The sequence below is a fragment of the Colobus angolensis genome, unplaced genomic scaffold (genome assembly GCF_000951035.1).
Source record: "Colobus angolensis palliatus isolate OR3802 unplaced genomic scaffold, Cang.pa_1.0 Scaffold286, whole genome shotgun sequence".
Taxonomy (NCBI): Eukaryota; Metazoa; Chordata; class Mammalia; order Primates; family Cercopithecidae; genus Colobus; species Colobus angolensis.
The window spans coordinates 1,445,827-1,454,528 of record NW_012116110.1 but is presented as its reverse complement, the minus strand read 5'-3'; positions in this window follow the sequence as shown (position 1 = coordinate 1,454,528).

The window sequence follows — 8,702 nt, the reverse complement described above, 5'->3', positions numbered from 1 at the left end:
TATGTGCCTACTGCATAGAGTGAGCGTAGTAATTCTTATCTATTCATAATAATAACTTCTAGAAGTAATTATAAAATCTAAATTATGTTCAAATTATCTCCAACTATCTTTAGAAACTAATGGCTGGTGAACTGTAACCCAGTACTTTATACATCATTCTTCCAAGGTTCAGGACAACCCCAAAATATGACTATAGGAGACCAGAATATGCCAGTCCAAAATGTAATCACCTGACAGGTTCTTCTTGCCTGCTGCCCAGAAAAGTCAAATGCACTGAGAATAGCAGGAGTGTTTGCAGCAAATGAAATGTTTAAATGTGGCCAGGCATAGTAGCTCATACCTGTAATCCCAGCACTTTGGGAGGCTGAGGCGGGTGGATCACTTTAGGTTAGGAGTTTGAGACCAGCCTGGCCAACATGGTGAAACCCCTTATCTACTAAAAATACAAAAATTAGCCAGGTGGCACATGCCTGTAATCCCAGCTACTCAGGAGGCTGAGGCAGGAGAATTTTTTTAAACCCCTGGAGGAGGAGGTTGCAGTGAGCTAAGACTGAACCACTGCACTCTAGCCAGGGTGACAGAGTGAGCCTTCATCTCAAAAAAAAAAAAAAAATTCAAATATTTTGAGTTCAAAAATTGGTACTTGATATGGGTCAAACCATATGAAAATGCTGATACATACCTACTGTGTGCCTTACAAGTGTGGGATTTGGAGTCAAATAGAACTTGCTTTCAGTACTAGCTGCAATACTTTTCAGCTGTGTGCAAGTTACTTAAGCTCTCTGGGCCTCAGTTTCAACATCTGTACAATGAGGGAGATAATATCAACTTCACAGGGTTGTTGCTCCATCAGGTGCTGTACCAGGTATAGGATATCTCATCTGACACCCCACCAAGTAGGGGGCAAGGGGAACCTTCAGACATTCTGAAAAAGTGAAGCTTCTTATCCCTTTCTCGAGTTTTTCTAGGCCAGGTTTCCCTTATCTAAACCTAAACTGGAAGAACTTCCCTAAGCAAGAGGGATAGAAAGCTATTGCTCCTTCAAAAGAAGATCAAAAAATTTATCTGTGTGGTTATTTCTTCAGCCCAAATTTATCTGCAATGTAGGTCTGTCTTTTTCTCTTTCTCTCTTCCTTTCTTTCTCTCTTTCTTTCTTCCTTTCTTTTTCTTCTTTCTTTCATTCTGGCTTTCACAAGAATAATAGGATTATTTTGCATCTACTTGCTACTAAAAAAAAAAAGACAAAACAAAACAAGAACCCTGTTTAGCTGTTCCTTACTCAATATAGACTTGCAGACTTGTCAGGGCTCATAAAGCATGTATTTAAATTCTTATTCTAATCTCCACCCCTGTTCCCTATGTAGCTGAATTCTACCTCCCTTTCCCCTCTTCCCACTCAGAGACAAAGCAAGGATCATTCAGAAGATGTCATCTGGATGCTTCAAGTGGCTAAGTCAGCCTAGCCTGGCTTAGTGCAGACACACTCATCTAAGTGAGCCATGATTACATCAGGAAAGAGAGGTGTGCGGGATTCCAGTCTCACTTTATCTTCACAACAATCTTGCACTGTAATTATCATTTTACTGACTTTACAGATAAGGAATCTGTGACTAAGAGAGATGGAATAGCTTTCCCAAAGCCCCATATCTGTCTGACTTCTGAATGCCCTGCAGCCTAAATAGTCCCTCTAGAAGATAACTCACAATCATGCCACTCCCCAGCTTGAAACTCTCCAGTGGTTTCACATCATGCTTTCAGTAAAGTCCAGTCTTCCCACAGCCTGCAAGACCCATCATGATCTGGCCTCTGACTTCTTCTCAAACCAGCCAGGTATGTTCTCATCTTGAGACCTTTCATTTTATGGCTCCTTCTGTCTGGAATGCTTTTCCCCAGATCTTCTCATGGATGGCTCTTTCTTGACTCCCTGCCACTTCTTTCACAACGGCTTCCCTGACCACCTAATCTGTAATAGCTCCTCTTTCCAACCCTGTTTTGTCCTCTTCATTGCACTTATCACTTTTTAAAAATATTACTTATACTATTAGGTTACTGACTTGTTATCTAAACTGCCCAAGGATAGGGCCTTTAGTCTTTTCATTACTGTATCTATAGTATCTAGCATTGTGTCTTACAACAGTAAGTGCTTAATGATTATTTATTAAATGAATACATAAATAGAAGCTGTCTTAGTCCATTTTGTGCTGTTATAAATACCACAGACTGGGTAATTTTTAATGAACGGAAATTTATTGGCTCACAGTACTGAAGGTTGGAAAGTTCAATATTGAAGTGCCAGCATCTTGCAAGGACCTTCTTGCTTCATGATCTCATAACAGAAGGACAAAGAGAGAGAGCAAGGAGGAGCAAAACTCACCATTTTATAACATTAATCTATTCATGAGGGCAGAGCTCTCAGGGCCTGAACACCTCCCATTAGGCCCCATCTCCCAACACTGTTGTGTTGATGATTAAGTTTCCAACACATTAGTTTTGGAGGGGACAAAATATTCAAACCATCGCAGCAGTGTTTAGGAGAGGTCTGTTTAAATCCTCTTGCTGAAGTTGTGCTAGATAATAGAAGTGCTCTAGATTATTATAGAGATTCAGTTGTAGAAAATGAACAAAACAGCCTCCTTAGTTGAAAAGAGCAGACTCTAACTAGCTTATTCTTTGTCCTACTTAATTTTAGTTGGTTTTATTCATGGGGACCCTAGTTAAGGAACATACTCCAAACTCTTGGTATTATCTTCCTGGCACACTGCATTCTCTCAAAAGTTTTAAATGTTTTCATGCAGTCAACCACAGAATGTCAAATGGTCTCTCTTTGATTGGAACAACAAAAGCTCAAAGAAATGTGTGACCATGAGGACATGATAACCTATCAATGATGTCCTGAGACCTGAAACCCAAAATCATGGTAACTGAGAGCAGCACTACAGCCCTAAGTTTTGGTCACACTCTCACCTAAGTAAGAACCTGGCCAAAAGGGAAGAATTTTTAAAGAAAATTATGGGAGGCCATTGTTTTGGACTGAGCTTATGCACTAGGCTCTAACAGACCATACCAGACCACCAAACTGAAACTTTAAGGAAGCAGGTAGATCCTAAAACAGACCAGGTTTTGTTTTCCTTCTGAAAACAAGAGATTCCAGCACAAGGAGATCCCTCTACTCCAACACTTACAAAAATGTAACCTGAAGCCCTTGTTGCCACCTTATAAAACCACTCTTCTGCTATTTACCAGTGGGATTTGAGACACAATAAGTACATTTATGATGGTGACAGAGTGACATCGATGCCTAAAGTTGTAGTCAACCTCTCAATTTTGAGAGATTGACCAAAAATAGGAGAATCGTTAAATTAAGTTTAACCTAAAACTACCTCCTTTGTACATATTCTAAGTTTGACCTAAAGGTTTCTCTCTACATTATGAACTATAACTCAACTTAATGTGTAAGCAGGCTGTAACCCTCTCTTGTACCAATCACTGGAGTTTCAGCAAGTCATAGGCAGCCAACTGTTCAAACCACGTTCAAGTTAGGCAAACACCAAGCTGTAACCAATTCGGCTGTTTCTGTACCTCACTTCTATTTTCTGCACACCCTTCCTTCCCCCAAACTATCTTGGAAAAATCCTAACCCCCAAATTCTCAAGGAGGCTGAACTGAGTAATAATAAAACTCCAGTCTCTCATTAGCTGGCTTTACGTGTATAAAACTCTTCATCTATTTCCAATTCCCCTCCCTTGATAAATCAGCTGTATCTGGGGAGCAGGCAAGAAGCACTCACTGAGTGGTTATGGTAATGTTAAATAGAATTTATAGGAGAGCATTTGTTTGGACTGAGTTTCTGCACTATGCCCAACAGCCCAAATCAAAATGGAGTCACTCATGCTAAAGTTCCCCAGCACCAAGCGTAAATTCAGCTATTTATCTGATCTTCCAAGAAATCAAAAGAGTGAGAGAAAATAGCCAAATTCCCAAATAAGCCAGAGGTAGCCAGTATAATAAAGAAGTTTCCTCTGCTTTATCATTTATAAGGAAAGTAACTTTTGAAAGAAGCATCCACTTTTTGTTTTCTGTTTCTGCTTTCTTCAGCCCTTTTCTGTCTACAAAACCAACTTCTGCTCAGTTTATCTGAACGCTCATTCTATTTTACAGAATGTGGTGCTGCCCAATTTTAAAGTTGCAAATAAAAGTCAATTAAGGTATTTAAACTAAGTGTGTTGTAACTTTGTCTTTTGGCAGTAGTTAAAACAATTCTCCCATTTTTGGTCAATCTCTCAAAATGGCCCTAGGTACCCTTAGGTTCGGGATTGAGTTTTACCACTTCTTAGCCAGTTATCTTTTCTGAATCTTTGTTTTCATCTGTAAAATAAGAGTAAATAGTAACGGCTGGGCACAGTGGCTCATGCCCATAATCCCAGCACTTTGGGAGACCAAGGCAGGCAGATCGCTTGAGGACAAGAGTTCAAGACCAGCCTGGGCAACATGATGAAATCCTGTCTCTACTGAAAATACAAAAATTAGCTGGGTGTGGTGGTGCATGCCTATAATCCCAGCTGCTTGGGCGGCTGAGACACAAGAATCACTTGAACCTGGGAGACGGAGGTTGCAGTGAGCTAAGATCTCGCCACTGCACTACAGCCTGGGCGACAGAACAAGACTCTGTCTCAAAAAACAAAAAAGTTAAAAAAAAAAAAAAGTGAATAATACCTACCACAGAAATATTTCATGAAGATAAGAAAACAGAGGTACTTGTTATGTGCCTACTGCATAGAGTGAGCGTAGTAATTCTTATCTATTCATAATAATAACTTCTAGAAGTAATTATAAAATCTAAATTATGTTCAAATTATCTCCAACTATCTTTAGAAACTAATGGCTGGTGAACTGTAACCCAGTACTTTATACATCATTCTTCCAAGGTTCAGGACAACCCCAAAATATGACTATAGGAGACCAGAATATGCCAGTCCAAAATGTAATCACCTGACAGGTTCTTCTTGCCTGCTGCCCAGAAAAGTCAAATGCACTGAGAATAGCAGGAGTGTTTGCAGCAAATGAAATGTTTAAATGTGGCCAGGCATAGTAGCTCATACCTGTAATCCCAGCACTTTGGGAGGCTGAGGCGGGTGGATCACTTTAGGTTAGGAGTTTGAGACCAGCCTGGCCAACATGGTGAAACCCCTTATCTACTAAAAATACAAAAATTAGCCAGGTGGCACATGCCTGTAATCCCAGCTACTCAGGAAGCTGAGGCAGGAGAATGGCTTGAACCCTGGAGCAGGAGGTTGCAGTGAGCTAAGACTGAACCACTGCACTCTAGTTTGGGTGACAGAGTGGGACCATTTCTTGGTATGGGTTACTTGTCTAGGTGGCTGGTGCCAGCCAGTCCATCAAGAAGCAAGGTTGCAAGGTCTAAAAGATACCTCAAACACCAGTTTTAGGTTTTACAATAGTGATGTTACATACAGGAGCAACTGGGGAGGTTAAAAATCTTGTGACCCCTGGATACATGACTCCTGAACCATAATTCTAACATTGCGGAGTTTTACAAAGGCACTTTTGGTTTCTGCACAGGCAAGGGGTTTATTTTGGGAAAGGGCTATTATCACATTTGTTTTAAAGTTAAACTATGAACAAAATCCCTCCCATAGTTAGCTTTGCCTATGCCTAGGAATGAACAAAGACAGCCTGTGAAGTTAGAAGCAAGATGGAATCAGCTATGTCAGCTTTCTCTCACTGTCATAGCTTTTGCAAAGGTGGTTTCAAAACATGTGTCTTTGGGATATTGATTATTGTCACCTGGTTATCTTGAGAAACTGCAGACATAGGAGTAATTCTGCAAAGTTGCCCTTTCATAAGGAAACTTACATCTATAAAGGAAACATTTATTTGAAAGGATATCTCCCTCTCTTCACCAGGAAGAGGACTAAATCCCTAGAGATTCTTATCCATGGAGAAGGCATCAATTTAAATCTGCACAACAAAACTTACCTCTTTTTACAGCAGGGGTGTTCAAACTTTTGGCTTTCCTGGGCCACATTGGAAGAAAAATTGTCTTGGGCTACACGTAAACTACACTAACGACAGCTGATAAGCAAAAAAAAAAAAAAAAAAAAATCACAAAAAAACTCATAATGTTTGAGAAGTTTATGAATTTGTGTTGGGCTTCATTCAAAGCTATCCTGGGCCACATGAGGCCGACGGGCCGTGGGTTGGACAAGCTTGGTTTACAGTTTTTTTCCTGGCCATCTGAAGCAGGACTTTCCTCATACCCTTCTTTGTTTCAGCAAATGATGGCATTTAAGCCCGAGGTTTAACTCTTTCTTGAGATCTACTCTAGAGATTTATTAATTTCCTCCCATGTATACAAGAGGTATTACATATTAATAAACTCTTGTTTGTTTTCCTCTTGTTAATCTGTCTTTTGATATGGGGAATTCTGGTTAAGAGTCATGAAAGGCAGAGAGATTCTTTTTCCTCCGCTTTAGTTCTAAGAGTACCTGACCCTGCAGTATGGCACACACTGAGCCATAGCGGACACAGTACAAGGTTTAGGAGAGTTGCAGAAGATTATGACTTAGGATTTGGGCAGAAACACTTTTGAAGGTTTTTAAAAAGTTGATTGATCCACCTAATGGAGCAACAGAGTGATATTCATGCATTACAAAATCTGCATACAAAAAAAGGGCTAGTTTTTAGGTGACGCTGGGCTCAGGCTTGCCACATCCCTACCTTTCCATAGTCCTCTGGCAGATCAGAAGCACTTTGATCGTGAACTGTGGTGTGGTGAGCGTCACTCTCCCTCAGACCAACATCATCAGTAAGTGGAACTCTTGACCATGTGGGACCTCCCTCTGGAAGCATGTGTCCGTCCATAGCATAAGACATTTCAGTGAATTCCCAAATGTAACTGATATTCCCAGCCATTTTTGAAATGACAGGTTTTTCATATAAAACAGACATTATTTCTTGACGTACTTTCCCAAAAGCTCCAAAGTCAGTATTGGAAAATGTTGACTAGGGAGCCATAGAAACCTTACAGGGAAATCAGAGTGCCTGGTGAAAATGCTCAGAGCATTTGTCAGAGCTCCCAAGAGTTGATTAAAGAAACTTCTTGCTCTGTTGGGTTTCTCCACAGTCAAGGAGCATGTTACAAAGCTGGTCTTGTGAGGAGGCCATAGCTCTGGGGCTGGGCCCGCCAGGCTGACTTCCAGGCCCAGAAGGGAATGAGTCCCAAGCTTGACCGGAGCTGGAAAAGTGGAATGTGCTAGAGAAAGCAAGAGAAAAATCAACTCATTAAATTGCCCACTACATAAAACACAGATTGTTTTAGAGATAGGAGGAAGCATAGTTTCTCAGATCCAGAAAGAGTGGTTTCAAGTATGTTCATCGTAAGGGGTCTGATTCAAAGATGCAGGACTGATCCTCCACTCCCAAGAATTCTGCAGGGAACATACGTGCACAGATGTCACACACATCTGTTCTGACTAAATTAACATGTAAAGGGGGAAAATGAAAGTTTAAGGCCTCTAAAATAGCACCAGTGAGTAGAACTATTCAAAGGGAAATTTTGTAATGCCTGGGATTGGAATTCTGAATTTTGAACTAAAACAAGACCCAGTGTTTGCTACACAGCTCAATCTGTGTTGAATCAGGATTTTTAATGGAATTCAGTTTTAATGACTAATACAAACAGTTGATTCTATGTCACTTTATAGAATCAAAAATAATAAGCATTGTTCTAGTCATTAATGGTGCAACTGATAAAAAGCAATTCATTTGGTCGGGCACAGTGGCTCATATCTGTAATCCCAGCACTTTTGTGGCTGAGGTGGGTGGATTGCCTGAGCTCAGGAGTTCGAGACCAGCCTGGGCAACATGGCAAAACCCATCTCTACAAAAAATACAAAAGTTACCTGGGCGTGGTGGCATATGTCTGTAGTCCCAGCTACTTAGGGGGCTGAGGCAGGAGGACTACTTGAGCCTAGAAGGTCGAGGCTGTAGTGAGCTGAGATTGCGCCACTGCACTCCAGCCTGAGTCACAGAGCAAGACCCTATTTTTTAGAAAAAGAAAAGAGAAAAAAGAAATGAAAAATATTTTGTAACTGATAGAAAAATTTACTAACTATAGCCTAGAGTTATTATACTTGTGATGTTTATTTTTTTCAACAGAAGATAAATACACAAATTTCCATGATTGTGAATTTGCTTTTTCTATATTCTGGATGGTACCTTAACCACCATGTGCCTTACAAAACACAAATCCAAGTGCTAATTATTCTTGTTCATCATTAGATGTGCTTTCCAATCAATAGAATGACATGCCACAGGGCACATGACTCTTTTAAAGGTACCAGGGCATTGTAAACTCTTTTCTAGGACAATACAAGGCCTCTCACTAAAGCAGGAGTAGTAACAAACCAACAATGGTGAGAATGTTGGTGCTAGCATTTAAGTTACAATTGAAGGGCATTCTTGTTATAAAAATCATACTTTCACCCTGTTTTCTTTTATTCATATTGATGCCCTTTTTTTACTTTACGAAAAGAGGTTTCCAATGAATTTTTCCATAAATCATCTCCTAGACTTTTAATGTTTCAAAACATTTTTAAACATTTCTGAGTGGTGAGTGTTGCTCTTATGGCTCCTAAGTAAAGATTAATGAGACTTCAAAGATGTGTGCCACTTATTCTATT